The sequence below is a fragment of the Herpailurus yagouaroundi genome, unplaced genomic scaffold (assembly GCF_014898765.1).
Source record: "Herpailurus yagouaroundi ecotype Mexico unplaced genomic scaffold, PumYag 28, whole genome shotgun sequence".
Lineage (NCBI taxonomy): Eukaryota > Metazoa > Chordata > Mammalia > Carnivora > Felidae > Herpailurus > Herpailurus yagouaroundi.
Genome location: NW_024412376.1, coordinates 76,311,927 through 76,331,294, shown reverse-complemented (window position 1 = coordinate 76,331,294; position 19,368 = coordinate 76,311,927). Strand labels below are relative to the sequence as shown.

General features: G+C 37.0%; 1 protein-coding gene across 18 annotated transcripts in view; it reads right to left on the bottom strand.

Annotated features, from left to right (window-relative positions):
* The window catches only part of COL25A1 (collagen type XXV alpha 1 chain), a 470,156-nt gene that overhangs the window by 385,848 nt on the left and 64,940 nt on the right, over positions 1 to 19,368 (bottom strand). The gene's annotated exons all lie outside the window — the stretch shown is intronic.

Here is a 19,368-nt window from a genome sequence, read left to right as displayed (position 1 = left end):
ACCTGCCACAAAGTATTTCATGCTGAAGTTATGAAGATAAATGAAATAACCTATATATGAAATCATTTTGTGCTTTTAGGAAGAATAAATGCATCTAAATCCAAGATGGTATAATTCTTCATAATGTTTTCCAGGGACTTTCTGAACAGCTCCAAAGAGGTCATTACCCACAACAAACTTTTGGCACCGAAGGACCACCTTTCCAAAAAAATTTCATCCCCTGCACCTGACAACACTTTTCCATTAATTGGGGGTAAGTCCAGATGCTGTTCTGTTTGGTCATCTCCAATGTTCTAAAAGGATCCAGATTTCTCACTTCAATTTCTTGCACCAATGAAATGAACAAAAAGCCCACTAAATCACAGAGGTTTCAGTTGACAGGTTAACAGTGAGACCCATTTCAATCAACTTCAAATGCAAAGCAGATTTGGCAAGAACCAGGGAGGGGATAAGCGGGAAAAGGAAAGCCCCAGTGGCAGTCTGACAACCCCCTCATGTCTACCGTCTGCTGTAATACATCAGCAACCCCCAAGGACTGGTCCAATCAGCTGAAATTGGCCTCAAACTCAACCAAATGGGATTCTTTTAGTTGATATTCCTGAGTTGTGTGTGGAAATCTGCTTTAGGTACCTAATTTCTGCAGAGAATTTGGAAATAAAATTTATGATTGCACACAAAAAAGCCAAAACTTTATCAATCCAACCCATAAATTACATCCCTTAACCTACTATCCAACACATTAGTGACCCTAGTTAACATCCTGTTTACCCTCACGCTGGGTTAACTAATAGTCTTCTTTGCTTTTTGGTGAAGTGCCAAGGGTTTCTGTGTGCCCCATGCTGCTTTAGGAAGTTGCCAAACAAAGAAATCAGCAATGAGGATGCCAGCTGCCTCTGGACCTCACTGTGTGTATATGTGATACGGCTGAATCAAGGCATCCCATATCAGATCATCAATTAGCTCTGGGGACTGGAGGGAAAAGCTGTAACATCTTGGCAGGCTTCCTGGAGCACAGTTATAGTGATGTAAGGTAATATCAGAGTCTGAGTAGATTGGGGAGGAGCATTGAGGTCCTCAGGACAGTTCTATTCTCATTCCCGATGGCTTGTCCAGGCCTCTATCACTGACAAAACACTCAAGATACAGCTCAGGTGTTAAATGTCACTTTTTACTGAAATTTCTCAAAATGCTAATTTTCTATGGTGCAGTTTTCCTTAAGAAAATGTTGGTGAAGAAACAGAAGTTTATCTGTTTAGGTAATGTGGAAGAAAAAAAGTAATTGGCTAAATATTGTTTCAAAATAAGCACTAAACATTGTGTCATATTTCAAGATTTTCCTAATCTTTTAAAAAAATTTTTAACATGTATTTATTTTTGAGACAGACAGAGACAGAGCATGAATGGGGGAGGGTCAGAGAGAGAGAGAGAGAGAGAGACACAGAATCCAAAACAGGCTCCAGGCTCCGAGCCGTCAGCACAGAGCCTGACACAGGGCTCGAACTCACAGACCACAAGATCATGACCCGAGCCGAAGTCGGCCGCTTAACCAACTGAGCCACCCAGGCGCCCCAAGATTTTCCTAATCTTATTTACAATGAGTCACTGGTCACTAACCATACTTGGTATTGCTCATTAAATATTCAGGATGTACGGGTGTCTAGGCAGCTGTCAGTTGAGCATCTGACTCTTGGTTTCAGCTCAGGTCATGATCTCACAGTCATGAGATTTAGCCCCATGTTGGGTTCCACATTGAGCATGGAGTCTGCTTGGGATTCTCTCCCTCACTCTTCCCCTGTCATGTGCACTTTCTCTTTCTCAAAATGAATAAATAAACATTTTTCTAAAAAATAATATTCAGTATGTTGAAAAAGCTAAAGAAAACAGTGAATACTGTATTTAATTTACAATTCATCCAAATAGACATACAGTAAAACGTTGGTTTGTGAGCATAATTCCTTCCAGAAACCTGCTTGTAATCCAAAGCACTAGTATATCAAAGCGAATTTTCCCATAAGAAATAATGGAAACTTAGATGATTTGTTCCCCAACCCAAAAATATTCATATAAAAATGATTACAATACTGTAATATATTACAAAATATAAAGAAAATACAAAATATAAAGAACAATAAGCAAAATAACCTGCACTTACCTTTGAAAACATTCATGGCTAGTGTGAGGGAGACAGAGAGAGGAGGGTTACTGTGTAGGATGATTTTCACTATCACTAACAGAAATGGTATCTATTGGCTCAATGGAATCTTTTTCTTTTCCTGCAACTTTAACAAGGAACCTATCCAATGATACTTGCTTTTGCCTCCTTTTGAGGATTTCACGGAAATGTGACATTGCATTGTCGTTAAACAGATTCATCGCTTGCATTGCTACAGCTTCATTCAGGTAGTGCTTTTCTACAAAATTTCACACTGTTTTCCACATTTTACGTATCTCCCTAATCTCATTTGAAGTGAGGGATTCCTCTGCCTTTTTCTCTTCCTTCTCTGCAGACGAGATGCACATGTAGGCTTCTTACAAAATCTTGCAATTTCGGCCACTCGCATACCTCATTTGTACTTCTCAATGATTTCCTTCTTAACTTCCACTGTAATCATCTCCTTCTTCTTATTGCCTTTCTCTTCAACATTTTTCTGCATGGGGGCCATTGTATACACTCGCACGGATATTAACAGTATTAATAAACTCATATACTGTATTTAATGTAACTGGCAACAAGGCAGCAGAAGAAAAGGTCTGTATCTTTTTTTTTTAAGTTTATTTAGTTTTGAGACAGAGAGAGACAGAGCATGAATGGGGGAGGGGCAGAGAGAGAGGGAGACGCAGAATCGGAGGCAGGATCCAGGCTCTGAGCCATCAGCCCAGAGCCTGACGTGGGGCTCGAACTCACGGACCTCGAGATCGTGACCTAAGCTGAAGTCGGACGCTTAACCGACTGAGCCACCCAGGCGCCCCAGAAAAGGTCTGTATCTTCAGGCCACCTGAGCTAGAATGAAACAAAGCATTCCTAAGCTTTCTCTTATATGGAAAATCCAAGGACTGTCCATAGGTGCTTTGAAGTGACAAAAAATACATTAGTGCCAGTGTGGGCACCTTCCAACGTTCTGAAAAATCATTGATTTCTGCCAAACACCGCAGTCTGAGACCAAGCATTTGAGCATGGGAGACGATCACCCACAATCTCGCAGCAATAGAGAGAGAGAACCAATGGCTCAGTTGTGATCATGTGACTTCTGGTATCATGTACTACTCATATTGCAAGACGTCATTCATTTATAAAGTTAAAATTTATTGGAAATGCTTGTTCGTCTCATGGAACACTCGCAAAACAAGTTATCGCAATCCAAGTTTTTACCATATAGTTATGTTTTGCAGATCAGTACTACCTACACATTGCTACCAACAACAATAGTAGAACATGCTCCATGAAAGTTTTCAACAATGACACCATGACACCAGTTGCTAAGACATTCTTAAACTCCTTCCAAAATCTTTGAAAGGCCTTGTCTAGTCTTTCTAAAGCAGGCCCGTTATAATCACCACGTTTCCCAGCCATAAACAAAGTGTTTTGCAGCTTAAGAGAGCATTATGGAAAGTGGCAAACATATACCCTTCTATTTGTCCTCAGTTAATTAAAATATATCATGCAATAATATAAAATTATCTTACTAGAACAGCTAAAATGTAAGTAACAACTCTGAAGCAAACCTTTCATTTTATCTACCATGCATCAATCTGGGAAAAACTGCTTTCACTAGAGAAATGGGTTCCTCCAGGTCTTGGTAGCTAGCTCTTACTCTTCTGAACACAGGCATTGCAATACACCAAAAATAATGAAATCATTTAGCATACTATGTTCCTTTGGTCTGCGTGCATTCATTCCACACACATACACCAAGGCATTCTTTTTTAGCAGACACACTATTCCACAACCTGAGGTTGCACTCTCTACCTCTGTCCAATAGAACTTGCAGATCCCTGCAGGCAAAAAAAAATTTTTCCCAAGAAAATACTGTCCATAAGAAAGGCATACATTTTTAGATCTCATTCAGGTAGTTTAAAAACAAAAATTTTTCTCAAAAAGTGATCAGTGTGGTGATTTTCTAATTTTTTTTTTCAAAAATTCCAATACACTGTTTTGTAAAAAGTCTATTGATTATATTGAGGACACTACAAAGAATCATATAATGGAGAAAAGTGGTAACTCAAATATTTTTGTTTCCATTTTGGAGAGAAGGGGGCACACATATACCTGAGTCCATATAGCATTCCTTCATCAAACCACATTGGATTTTCTTAGTACTAATCTACAGACATGACAGAACCATCTCACATGGAATACAGGTGCCCTGAGCAGATCATCTCCCTCTCCATATTCTGTATTCTCACTTATGCACACAAACATAAACGAGACTATTTCTTACACTTACCTATCTCTTACTGTTAGCACTATCCTGAGAAAACAGACAGTGTATAATAAACAGTTAATTGAAATATTTTATTATTGCACTGTTGATTAAATTTAGTAAATATTTCTTCCATTCTTATCACAGACAATGTTTTTCACAAATTCTCTTCAAATAGATATCTGTTATTAAAGCAAGATGATTTTTATTAATATCTTCAAGTAAATTTAATAACTTCAGTGAAAGTTTTATGCAACAAAAGATGGCCTGAAAACAATGGGTGTATGCTGCTGTATACATATTCAGAATAAGCTAGTATCTATTTCTGTTTCCAAAAGCAGGTGAAGCTAATCACACAACGATACTGAATGGTAAAGACGTTATTTTTATTATACCAAACAGCTGAAAGGAGATTATGCCAGAAAAAAAAAAAATGAGAGGTACTAATATGCTCATATTTGACTGGATAACCCAGTAAACTTCAGAAATAAAATCTCATCCAAATCAGTAAGAGTATTTTACTCAATAAAAATAAATGCAACATTAAAATGTAAAATAAAACAGAAAAGATTAACTGATAAGCTGTATTTCTTTCCAGATATATATGGTAGTAGATTTTGATGTCTTTGAGAAAATACTTCATTTACAAATCCAAAAAAATAGAATAGAAAATGTTATCAGTAACAATATTAATACATTTCTTTTGTTTTCTTTCAATAACTTTTTGTAAATAAAACACAATTATTATCTTTCTAAGACAAGCTCTGAGAATTTCTATATAATGTATCTATCTCATTAGAAAGATTATAGGATTTCCCACTCTTTACTAACAGTAATCTCTCAACAGAAACACTTGCTCTCAAGAATAAAGATTAAAATATATGTTCCCTATTAAATATTAATTTTATTATAGTTCAATCATGGACTAATTTCAGAAAGAAAGGGAGGGTGCAACATAAAGGAAGGAAGCCCCCAAAAAATCACTCAAAGAGCCGAAAGGCTCCTAATTGTATAATTATCAAAACAAATTGTAAGTCACATAATTAATATGGTCATTAGAAGACTCCATTTTATACTAAATAGCTATAATATCTTATGCTGAAATTCTCACAATTTTAATAAAAGGGCAAAGAATCTCTGAATACTAAGAGATCTTTTGCTTAAAATTTTAAAATTCACTTCTTTTCCAAAAGAAGCCATCGTCGGGGCACCTGGGTGGCTCAGTCAGTTAAGCATCCAACTTCGGCTCAGGTCATGATCTTGCAGTTGATGGGTTTGAACCCCCGTCAGGATCTGTGCTGACAGCTCAGAGCCTGGAACCTGCTTCAGATTCTGTGTCTCCCTCTCTCTCTGTTCCTCCCCGACTCACTTTCTGTCTCTGTCTCTCAAAAACAAACAAACATTTAAAAAAAAAGGGTGGGAGAGAGAGACCATAGTCTAAATAGTACCTCTCTCTTTTAGGTTTCTGTGCAGCCTATTAAATACTGCACTGTGGTGTAGCTTCAAGATACCTTAGATGACAGGTGAGTTGAACCAGCCTAATTCACCAACATAAAACGACAATATGAACTTGTTTTGTCTCCCACTGTCTCTTTAGAATTTTCACGTTGGATTAAGGTCTTCCCCTGCCCTAGATGGAAACTCAAGCAATCATGACCTTTTCGATGACTCTTAAGTCATAAAAATGACTATATTTTCTTTACATTGGAAAACATCTCAATCTGGTATCTAGAAACTTAGGCCCATATTATAATTAAGGCTGCCAATATCACCCCATACTCCAGCTAGTTCACCTATCCCTAAATAAAACCTACCACCTGGGAAGGGGATAAGTGGGTCTTCTTTCTTTTTAGATCACCTCCTATCCTATTTTCTTGTTGTTTATTCTGACCCTTCGGTGGTTTGACTGGGAAATGGGTGATCATAATTGCAGAGAAAGAAGAGGTATGTGTAAAAGAACATTACTTAACTGGCATTGTCAGAGCTGGATCTATGGCCCACTCTATAGAGCTGGAAGATGGCTGAAAGCTCTTTGTTTTGCAGGGTGACTATGGGGGTTTCGGGATTCACCCCCATTGCTGGGGGATCCCTGACCCTGCCAAATATATTTCTAGTCTGGCTGTTCATTTTATCTCTGTCTAAGCCCTGAGGAACCCAAAATCCAACTGGGACTTCTTTTTATTTTTTAAATGTTTATTTATTTATTTTGATGGGGGGAGGGGCAGAGAGAGAGGGAGAGAGAGAATCCCAAGCAGGCTCAGTGCCTTCAGCACAGAGCCCTACACGGGGCTCAAAACCACAAACTGTGAGATCATGACCTGAGCCAAAATCAAGAGTCCAATGCTCAACTGACTGAACCACCCAGGCACTCCCCAAAATGGAACTTCTACCTAACATCCCAGATAACCATGTTGAATAATATCTAACATTATTTCACAATGGCATACAGCTTGACCTGAAGAATGCTGTAGTCGAAAGAATACGGGCTTTCATATCCCAAATACTTCCATTTTGAATTCCAAGACTTTTATTTCTTGTCTATTTGCCTTTCAAGAGATATAATTAACCTCTCAAAGCCTCAGTTCCCTTGTCTATAAAATAATACACAAATTTCAATGTTTTTAGTCAGGATACTCTAGTCATGACTCAGAGAAGGGCATTAATAATTGGGAGACCTGGTAAGACAACAAGGGGAAATGGTGTTCTGACTATCTATTGCTGCAAAACAAGTCACTTGTAAACTTAGCGACTTTGGAGAATAATTTATTATTTTTGCTCATGGCTCTGGAGGCTTAGCTGGGTGGTTCCCTTATGTGGTTACAGATGATGGCTGGGACTACAGTCATTTGAAGGCTTGACTGGACTGGACATCCAAAATGGTTCACTCACCTGGCTGGCAGCTGATGTTGTGTATCAGCTGAGTAGTCAGCCAGGGCTGGCAACTAGAGCACGTACACACAGACTATATGGCTTGGCATTCTCACAACATGGAAGCTGAGTTCCAAAAGTGATCATCCTAAGTGCCAACATTCTAAGAGCCCTGGTGGGGGTGGAGGGAGAGAGGTTGCAAGCCTTCCTAGAATCTAGCCTCAGAAATCCTACAACATCATTTCTATCACATTCTATTGGTCAAGAAATCAGCAAGGCGAACCTAGATTAAAAGAGAAGAGAATTAGACTCAACTTCTTGACATAAAGAGGAGAATGCTCATATCAGAAGAGAAGGAATTCTTTTCAGACTTTCTGTCACAAATGGAGAGAAAGAAAAGTGGGAAGTCAAAGAAGGAAAAAAACAGTACTCTAGAGTTCCCTAAAATAAAGTGTACAAACCCAAGCACATGAGGTTAAAATATTATAACATCTCAGTTATTATCTTTTACATTTTTAAATTTCTATTTTTTATAAAGTACATAAAATATTAGCACTCCAATGTATGAATGGTGAATGCTCAAAATATTTCATTAACAAAGATGAAAGGAAGGAGTTATCTGTTCTCTGCTGAAAAAAGAGTATGGGAATTTGTGATATAAGTCTCTAACGTTCTTCATCATTTAAACAGAAGAAATATTTTCTTTTCAAAAGAAATAATAGAGGTGCATAATCAAAACACTTTGAAACCACTGACAAAGGGTGTCCTGTTTCTGCCCAGCAGTGGTGACGATTTCAAGTTTACTACAGGAGAATCTGTGTTAGGATGTAGCCAGAAAGAGAAAAACACTAGAAAAGCTGGAATGGATTTCTAGAATACTAACTATCCAATCACGATTCTGTTGACTTAATTCTATTGTTTTGGGATGTGATGGACATATTCTAATCTAAAAGTACACAAGTAACTAAGTACCTATACTTTTACTGAGATGATGATAGTCTTCTCTAATCACTGTAAGAAATGTCTGTGGGGGTGCCTGGGTGGCTCAGTTGGTTAAGCATCCGACTTCCACTCAGGTCATGATCTCACAGTTTGTGGGTTCGAGTCCCACGTCAGGCTCTGTACTGACAGCTCGGAGCCTGGAGCCTGCTTCGGATTCTGTGTCTCCCTCTCTCTCTGCCCTTTCCCCACTCTCATTCTGTCTCTTTCTCTCTTGCTCTCAAAAATAAACATTAAAAACTTAAAAAAAAAAAAAAAGAAATGTCTGTGATAAATAATAAATAGCTGCAAATTATTTGACATTCCTCTCATTAAGGTGTCAGGCCTATGTTACCTCCCCTTAAATCTGAGTGGGGCCTGGGACTAACTGACCAATAGAATATGATCAGAGATATCGAGCCAGTTTCCAGACTCAAACCTTAATATGTGGGCAGCTTATATTTCCTGTCTTCTGGAATACCTGCTCTTAGAATCCAGTTGCCATGCTGTTGAGGAAGCTCAGCAGCCCAATAGGGAGGCCCCTGTGGAAAGAAACTGAGAACCTTTGTCAATAACCCAGTTAAAGCCCTAGCCAACAGTCAGCACTAACTTGCCAGCCAAGAAAGCCATCTTAGAAATGAACCCTGAAGCCCAGGTTGACTATCCCAGTTGACTCCACATGGAAGAAGGACAAGCTTGGTAGAAACTGCAGATGTGTGAGCAAATAAAATAATGGTTGCTTTTGGGGGGAGTGGCTTATTACACAAAATACAGGTAACCAGAACAATGTCCTGAACCTTAGCTGTCCAAACTGCAAACTTAGTTTAATGCTCCCTTTGTTCCCCAGTAAATTAAAGACAATGAGTTTTATATAACATGAGAATCCATCATGTCTTGTTTTATGACAAGTAATGCAAAAGAAGTCTGCTATAACATGACATTCTATCACATAGATAGGAAAAATAGTGTCCTTTACACAATAATCTTCATCCCTGAAAGTGACCTTACTATCACATCAGAATCTGGTGTCCTGTAGTCATGATGAATTAGCCTCAAGACATCATCATCCTTTCTCCCAGATTCTGGGATGAAATTGCTGATGAAATTGCTGATATGTGATTAAAGGGACAGTGTGCAGTCATGTAAGAGACTAAAACTTTAGACTCACAGGGGTCAAATCTGTTTCCTTGGGCTCATAAAAGGCCCATTTTAACCAACCTAATCCCAAGCAAAAAAAAAAAAAAAAATAGAATAGCAAACTACATTCATACTTTTTTAAATTTATTTATTTTGAGAGAGAGAAAGTATGCAAGCAATGGAGGGACACAGACAGAGAGAGAGAGACAGGGAGCGAGAGAGGGAGAGAGAGAGAATGAATCCCAAGCAGACTCGGCACTGACAGAGCTCTGATGCAGAGCTTGAACCCCTGAACTGTGAGATCATGACCTGAGCCAAAGTCAGAAGCTTAACAGACGGGGCCACCCAGGCACCCCATTGATAATTTCATATTATCAATTAGGCTGGTTCATACAACACTATTAAAATGAGATTCTATTGTGGCAAACTAAAAAATTCTAGGATGAATGTGAATAGCATTATTCCCTGCCTTTAAAATTAATATTTCACATACATACTCTATAGGAAACTGGGAATGGCCACAAAAAACTACATTGTTTGTGTGAAAGACAAGTAAGACTAAGAGATGTCATAGATTATCAACTTTGTTAGAAAAACTAATAAACAGTAGTTTCACAATTACTAAAAAGTATATATTTTATTTGCTAACAACAGGACTTTGACAGTCTCAGCGTGGATATAAAAAAAAAAAAAAATCTGTAAAACAAGCTGCCTGTTGGAGGAGGGCCAAGGGACAGAAAAAGAGTATTAGGAATAAGATGAAACACACCACAAAAGGGAAGAAAGGATGCATCTATCCTCAGCTTTGGTAAAGCAGGAGAGCGTCAGAAGTGGTGATGTTAGTTTGTCAAATATGCCAGACAGAAGCCTTACTAAGCGCTTAGTGAATGCCATGTCCGCCCTTGGATCCTAGCAAGGTTGGCACAGAACTGGTAAGAAAGATCTTGTCGGGTTCCATTCTGGTTTCATCTGGTTTTCAGACTAGTAACAGATGCATTTCACAATTTTTGTTTTTAACATGATATACAAGAAAATCTAAATGTACAATCTGCCTGTGTATCTGGAGAGTTTTCCCTTTAGCTTGATGCATTGCCTTTTGATGAATATTTAGCTCAGCAATTTTTATTTCTGTACACTAAGGAATTTTATAGTTCTAAAAGAGCTTTTAAATCCTCTGGCAACGATTCATTCGTCTCAGTAAAACAATAGCTGGCAGATATACACAGTCTACAGGAAATCAGGGTAACAACTTGGGTCATTTTCTAGGTGAGCTCTTCAGCAAACTTTGATTTGTCCTCTACAAAATGAAGATTTGCTTTCTTAAACGAAAGTGCATGATTTCTTTTTACTCTATATTCTGAAAGTCAATAAACAAATCATGAGATAAAATCTGGTCTATACCAGCTTTCATAATTCACGTCTGGGGCTATGCAGCTCACAATGTTTTCCACCATACTACTTCTGTAAAATCAACCCTAAAAACACATTAAAATCAAGGAAAACAATACAGTTTATCTGGGGCCAGCCATCAACACTCATACTAAAAATTGACCTACTTCCCTATTTTGATGGATGACTTTTAGTCAATAAGGTATGAGTATTTAGGAAATGTCTTTTAAACAGTTACTGAGATTATATTCAATTCTTTGGCCTAGGAATTAGCAGAAAGGAAATAGTAGTATCAGATTCAGATTGACTCCTTCCCAGGCAACAATCAGCTGCTGCTTCTTTGTTACCCGCTGTTCTTTGTTATGTTGGTTCTTTGTTAGTTCTTTGTTTCTGCATTATATCAGGATTTTGAGAGGCAACCCTGTAACATACACTTCCATGAGGGCAGAAGCTGCCTTTTTTCTTGCTCACAATTTTGCATCCCCTATGCCTAACACAGTTCTTGGTTGGTACACGGAATACATTCAGCACATATTAGCTGAACGAATACAGGAAGAGACCTTCCTCAAAGCCTTACCTTCTAAGATCAAATCAGTATTTGCACCACTCCTCTGACTTAAGGACTCGTTTCTAGAAAGATCTTTGTTATATATTACATAAATGAGTCAACACATCAGGTTAGTGATAACCAGCAACAGGTTCAGATACATTTGTTTAGCAGAGTAGAGAGCTGGGTACTGACCATCCTGTCGGAAATGCAGCTCCAGTACACATGCCATGCCTAACTACGTCCCCATCTCTCTGAATCCTCTTTCTATGCATTATCTTTGTAGCAGTTATTATCAAAGATAATTTATATCAAATTATCAAAGATAATTATAAATTATAAATTATATCAAATTATCAAAAGATAATTTATTATCAAAGATACATTTAATGTCTGCATTGCTGACTCCAAATAGAATGTAAGTGCATGAGGGAAGAGATTTTATTTTATTCTATCCTGTATTCCCAATGTCTATGACAATGCCTAGCACACAGCAGATTTCATTCCATTTCTTGGATGGGTGGATGGGTGGATGGGTGGAATAAGCAAGATCCAAAGATAGCAGAAAATAAGAAACTCAGTAGGCTGCCATTAAAGAGCTTAGGTAATTAAAGATAATTCATGGGTGTTATGGGTTGAACTGTATCCACCAAAAAGAAATGTTCAAGTCCTAATCACTGGTTCCTATGAAGATCACCTTATTTTGGGCATTTGTAAATATAATCAAGTTAAGAGGTGGTCATACTGGATTAAAGTGAGTCCGAATCCAATTAGACTATTGTTTTTATAAAAGAGAAGAGACATAGACAAACACAGAGGGAAGACAACCATGTAAAGATGGAAGCAGAGATTGGGAGGTACACTGCCACAGGTCAAGGAACACCTGAGGATAAAAGCTGGAAGAGGCAAGGAAGGATCCTCCCCTAGAGGCTTCAGAAGAAACCTGGTACGGTCAACATTTTGACTTCTGTCTTCCAGCCTCAAGAACTGTGAGAGAATACCTTTCTGTTGTTTTAAGTCACACGGTTTGTGGTACATTTTTACAACAGCCCTAAGACACTAATACTAATAATTTTATGATTCTGTTACTAATACTAATAATTGTAGTAATTGTTAATTTTGTTACTTTGCTATTATACATTTTTCAAAGAGATCCCTAATTGGAGATATTTTATATTTTATTGAAGTTATTTTCAAAAAAATTTTTTAATGTTTATTCATTTTTGAGAGACAGAGAGAGACAGAGTGCGAGTGGGGGAGGGGCAGAGAGAGAAAGGGAGACACAGAATCCAAAGCAGACTCCAGGCTCTGATCTGTCAGCACAGAGCCTGACACGGTGCTCGAACTCACAGACTGCAAGATCATGACCTGAGCCAACCTGAGTTGGTAGATGCTCAACCGACTGAGCCAACCAAAGTTATTTTCAATTAAACCATTAAAAAGCTTTTTCCATTCTAACTTAGAAAATTCAAATATTGGGGCGCCTGGGTGGCGCAGTCGGTTAAGCGTCCAACTTCAGCCAGGTCACGATCTCGCGGTCTGTGAGTTCTAGCCCCGCGTCAGGCTCTGGGCTGATGGCTCGGAGCCTGGAGCCTGTTTCCGATTCTGTGTCTCCCTCTCTCTCTGCCCCTCCCCCGTTCATGCTCTGTCTCTCTCTGTCCCAAAAATAAATAAACGTTGAAAAAAAAAAAAAGAAAATTCAAATATTATTTTTCAAACTACTTAGCCAGTAAAAACAGTTGGTCCCTGCTTTTGATTAAAAGAAAAAAAAGTTAAAATATACCCTTAAACAGACAAATTAGGAGGTTGTTAGGTTTATAAAAGATGATTCATTTTAGAATGGTAATCTCTGAGTGGTAATCTCAATTGATGTGTTTAAAATTATTCTACTTTACAAAAATTTAATTTGCAATTTCCAGGAATATCATTTCTGTATGTAGTGAAGTCCAAACATGAGCCGGACACGTGTTCAAGCCACTCCCTTACCTATTGCCAGACCCATTACAGAGAGAATTAAATGTGCTCATGAAGAGAAAATTAAGACAGCAATAAAAAAACTAGAGAACTGGTTTTCTGGGCCCATTTAGCTCCCGCTGATAAAGTCTTTGAGAATACTTTTATCACTAGCTTCTTCAAATCCATAAAAGGTATCCTGGGAAATGAAATTTAATTAGTTAGATAAAATCCAATATAATCTAATATTTCCAAGGTATTACTAACAAAGTGGGTACGAGAGTGTGCAGATTTTGTTTTATTTAGATTTTTCATTGATATCTCTAAAAGGAAAAAAGCTAACTTACCTTTGCTTTACATTTCACTTTCACTTTTTCTACATCCACACAAAATCAGAATACCTGATGGAAATTTTCCAATAGCGTTAGCATATCAAGACATGAAAATATTAGAGTTAAGTTTGAAGTCGTAATTGGCACTATGATCTCGGTAAGCTTAAAAGACAGCGTGGGAAGTGGAAGGCTGCAAAGGTGGTATCAAATTTTTGGCAACTGAGTCAATCAAACAAATGCTGCTTGTTTGTTATAACCTTTGCAGAACCAAGATAAGACAATGTCTCGAAATCCTGAGAAATAATAGTAAATCTGTAATTCAAGTGTATTGAGGATTACAAAAAAGGAAACGGGGAAATTTCTTTAAATTTTAATTCTTTTGGAAATTATACTAGATCTTTAAATGAATTTTTGTCTAAGAGCTATAAAAGTTCTTCCAATCTCTCAGATTTTGTTAATAGAATTATTTCATAAGTCCCTTTAGTTATACAGTATTTATCTTTTTGCCTACTAAAAATATCTGTTGTTAACATTAGTATATTTTATTTTATTGTTTTTAATGTTTATTTACTTTTGAGAGAGAGAGAAACAGAGTGGGTGGGGGAGGGGCAGAGAGAGAGAGACACAGAATCTGAAGCAGGCTCCAGGCTCAGAGCTGTCAGCACACAGCCCGACGCAGGACTCGAATTCACAAACCGTGAGATCATGACCTAGCCAAAATTGGATGTTTAACAGACTGAGCCACCCAGGCACCCCAATGTTAGTATATTTTAGGTGTTTGTTGTTGCTATTTGTTAGAAGTGATTATTTATTCTTACTTGTTTGTTTTTTACAAAATTCAACATTTTAAACATTTTTTTAATTCAACATTTTAATTATCTAATCCTATACAACCAAATATTTTATTGTTCTATGTTAATTCTTTAATTAAAAACATTTAGGACTCTTTTTTTTTTTTTAATTTTTTTTTTTTAACGTTTATTATTTTTGGGACAGAGAGAGACAGAGCATGAACGGGGGAGGGGCAGAGAGAGAGGGAGACACAGAATCGGAAACAGGCTCCAGGCTCCGAGCCATCAGCCCAGAGCCTGACGCGGGGCTCGAACTCACGGAGCACGAGATCCTGACTTGGCTGAAGTCGGACGCTTAACCAACTGCTCCACCCAGGCGCCCCAAACATTTAGGACTCTTAGAGTGAGGTTAGAGCATAATCTATATAACTGCGATGTTAGCCAAGAAAAAAGAATACACTAGATGGAAAGGTTACAAGTAAAGAAAAAAGAATTCAGGAATTCAAACTAGCAAAATTACACTGCTTCCAATGAATATGATATTTGTGGAAATTTTAACTTAGTTTACCACAAATGAATTAAAGAACTAAAAACATAATAGATTGGTAACTCAAATTCTTTTGCTAGCCACAAACAACTTACATCCAAATTAATATTTTTCCTCTGAATTTAATAAGTAACATTTAGACAGAAAATTAATTTAGTAATGTATAGTAGGGAATACAAAAATTATTTGACTTAAGAAAATTAGCTTCAGGTGAGACCAAATAACTGGCATAGTAATAACAAAAAACTGCCAATGATAATGATTTATCAACTGAATAAAAAAAAAGAGACTTTATTACACAATACCTTTAAAAAAAATCACACTCAGTTTTTCATTTGATGGGAACAAATTAGATAAAGTCCAGATTTTGGAAAGAATATGGGACTTAAATTTACAGTCGACTGATTTTTGATAAGAGTGCCAAGACCATTCAATGGGGAAAAGACAGTCTTTTCAATAAATGATGCTGGAACAACTGGATATCCACGTGCAAAAAAAAAAAAGGGGGGGGGGAAGTTGAACCCCTACCTCACACCATACACAAAAATTAATTCAAAATGGCTCAAGACCTAAATGTAAGAGCTAAACCTATAAATATTTTAGAAAAAAAAAATGGAAGCAAATTTTCGTGACCTTAGATGAGGCAATGTTTTTTTTTTAAATATGACACCAAAAGCACAAAGGAAAGAAAAATAAAGTAGACATCATCAAATTTAAAAACTTATACTTCAAAGAACATCATCAGAAAATGAATAGACACCCCACAAAATGGGAGAAAATATTTGTAAATCATATATCTGATATAGGATTTATATCTAGAATAAAAAGCTTTTAAAATTTGACAATTAGGGGCGCCTGGGTGGCGCAGTCGGTTAAGTGTCCGACTTCAGCCAGGTCACGATCTCGCGGTTCGTGAGTTCGAGCCCCGTGTCAGGCTCTGGGCTGATGGCTCGGAGCCTGGAGCCTGTTTCCGATTCTGTGTCTCCCTCTCTCTCTGCCCCTCCCCCGTTCATGCTCTGTCTCTCTCTGTCCCAAAAATAAATAAAAAATGTTGAAAAAAAAAATTTAAAAAAAAAAAAAATTTGACAATTAAAAAAATCAAATTTTAGAGAGTGCCTGGGTGCCTCAGTTGGTTAAGCATCGGACTTTGATCTCGTGTTTCGTGAGTTCCAGCCCCACACTGGGCTCTGTATTGTCAGCATTGAGCCAGCTTCAGATTCTCTGTCCCCTTCTCTCTCTGCCCCTCCCGCTTCTCTCAAAAATAAATAAACGTTTTTTAAAAATCAAATTTTAAAATAGGCAAAGGATTTGAATATACATTTCTCTAAAGACATTTTACATCTAGCCCATAAGTACACGAAAAGATGCTCACTACCAAAAGAAGTCTTTTCTTTCAAACAACATAACCACAACTGATGTGGAGTTCTCTCTTGTGCTTGGAAGTAGACTTCTTTGCTATTCTTTGCTATCAGGATAGAAAACAGTAATATTCAGTATGGCTTGTGCATAAAATGATTTTAACGATCAGTCCTCTACATTTATTTGAAATGAGACTTAGTTCTTCTTTGATATATTTTAAGGCTGAGTCTATTTGTTCCTTTGGCTATCTAAACTTAATGCAATATTTATATAATAATACAATAGCTAATATTTTTAAGCACTTACTATGTGTTAGACATTAAGAATTTTCTTGTGGATTAGTTTTTTAAGCCTCAAAATAATCCTAAGAGAAAGATACATTGTTATCTTAAGTTAGCAAATAGAAATACTGAAGCTTTGAAATGTGTAATGCAATGGTTTCAAGGATGTCAACTTGGTTATACATAGGATCTGACAGCCCAGAAATTTAGTCATGTGAAATCATATGTAATCTGTCTACATTCCCACAGCTGGTAAATGGTGGAGCCAAATTTATACTCAGGTGACCTTGCTCTAGAGTCTACACCCTTTTGCACTATTCTATAGTCATGCCTTCTTTCTGGAGGTGTTTTTCCCAAAGTTGGCCTTCTTTTTGTTTTTCCCAAAGTTGGCTAACTCATAGAGATACCTGGTAGCAGCACCATAGATCAACTAAAATTTCTACAGTATAATCATTTCTCAGTTGCCAATAATGATGAAGATGACACTCACTTTTAGGATAAATCCTGGAATAGGGGTTGTTCTGTTTGAAAAGATGTGATTTGAGGCTCCACAATACTTTGTAGATTAGGAGACATGGTTTGTTATTGTACTATAGTGGAAAGTGTTACTAAATAATAAGGTTCTGTAGAATCAATTGATACTTTTTTTTTTTTTTGGCTTTTTGGCTTTTAAACTAAATTTGCTTTTTATGGCAGCTAAACAAGGGAAGCCCCATGAAGGTTCTAAACTCTATCCAAACTCAGGACAATCCAGCCTTTGTCTAGATTTTGCCTCCACCCATTTCAGATTTTGATATTATTTGTCATTCTTCCATGTCCTTGTTCAAACCATGCATTCTGTATTCTCTCAGCTCTTATGCCAGAAACCACTGTAAGTCTCCTAACTTCAGGAAACTGTTGGATACATATTCTCACCTAATAAAGTACTTTCAAACTTTAATTGGTTTGAACCAAATATTTACATCACTAATTTTCACTTTCTTCACTTTAAAAAAAAAAAACTCACCTAAAGTACATATTCCTGAATATATAAGCACCATACTCCTCTAGCAAAAGACCAAATTTCACTCCATGAAAATGGGAGTTTTTGCTCTAATGGGGTTATACTGATCTCTACAATTTAAGTCTAAAATAGATTTGGATTTAAGATCAAAGTGATCATTCCTCCTCCTTTATAATATTCATGACCAAAATAGGTTGAGCTAGATTACCTGTACAAGACTCTAGATGCCTTATAAGACTTCTATAATCCAACAGGATTATATGTCAACTTAGCTCTAGGGGGAAACTGGCCATTTATAAATTCTAGAAATTAGTCAGGGGCAGACAAACTTAGATTTAGATGAATGAGTTAATATAAGCTTTTCCTGGACAAGTTGTTTATGACTCTCAGTTGGAACCCTGCAAGTGAGAAAGCAAATACACCTGTCCAAAAGGCTTTATTTATAGAATTGTTGAATCACAGTAACAGAACTAGGAGGAAATGCATAGAAAATCTATAAGTTTATTGTTCTACGGGTGATAAAATTGAGGCCATAGAAGACCCTGATTTACACATGAGTAGATTTCTGGGTTCTTTTATTTCTAACCCAGTGTACTACTCACTAATTCATACTGTTGCTCATATCTCCAAAGCCTGTACTTTGAGGGAGTAACTGTCAATGGTCACAAAGAGAATGAGTTTTGCTTTGTTTTTAAGGTACAATGAAAGACTGAGAGCAAACTATTTAAGTCTTTTAATTACCAGCTTTAATCTCAATCTCCATTCTATGTTATCTGCCCTTCCTCTCACTCTCCCTCCTGTGCTTACCCCCTTAGCCTCCCACACCACCACACTCTACGCTCAAAAGGAAACCTAAAGCTGGGTATAAGTTTTAGTTATTCTTTTGCCTCTCCTATACCATACCTTTATTTTTATTAACACCTGTATGTCATTCTTGATGAGCTGAAGAGGAAATTATACATTCTAGTACCAGCAACCTCCTACGCCTTTGCATAGTTTAGTTTTGCTCAGCATGAAGGAAAAGACGAAGAATTCTTTGATGTCCAAGCTACAGCTATAATTTTGGTTTCTTCTTGAGATCGCCTTCTATATAATATTACAAAATTTCAAAATGTCAATTAGCTTCCAAGAAATCAACTTCTTTTGGTACCCTACTAAATAAAAAGTCATGTTACAAAAGAAGTGGTCTTATGTTTATTGTTTCTATACTATTATAATCCCCTGAAAAACAAATCATGTTTATTTGTATATCTGTTCTCAATAATGCAATGGAAAATCTGTATGTATTTATTTTCCAATTTGAAAGGAGGCTCGGAGATACCATCCATCATTTATGGCCTTACTATAATCTAATAAGGCAACAGACTCATACCATAGCCACCAGTTGTCTTAAAGTCTCAATCAATTGAGTCTTTGTATATTCTATAAGGGAAAAATTCATCAAAATCATACTATGAGAAAATCTGTTTTCTGGAAGACATTTAGTATGATGTCAGCCACTTGAACTGTAGTTCTTTTATTGGTTCATTACATTTTATTTTAAAGATTAACTGATTTTGCTCTTCAGTGACCTCATATTTCTGAACCTGAAGATTCCTTGAGATTAAGCAGACATCTAGTTCACTTTAGGTATTTGTGCTTTATCTTAAATGATGAGATATTCAGAAATAACTCTACACAACAGATTGTTAGGAACAAAAGCAACTCAACCTAGACACAAAGACTACCTAAAAAGGTTTTCGCCAGGCATCCCTTAATGGAA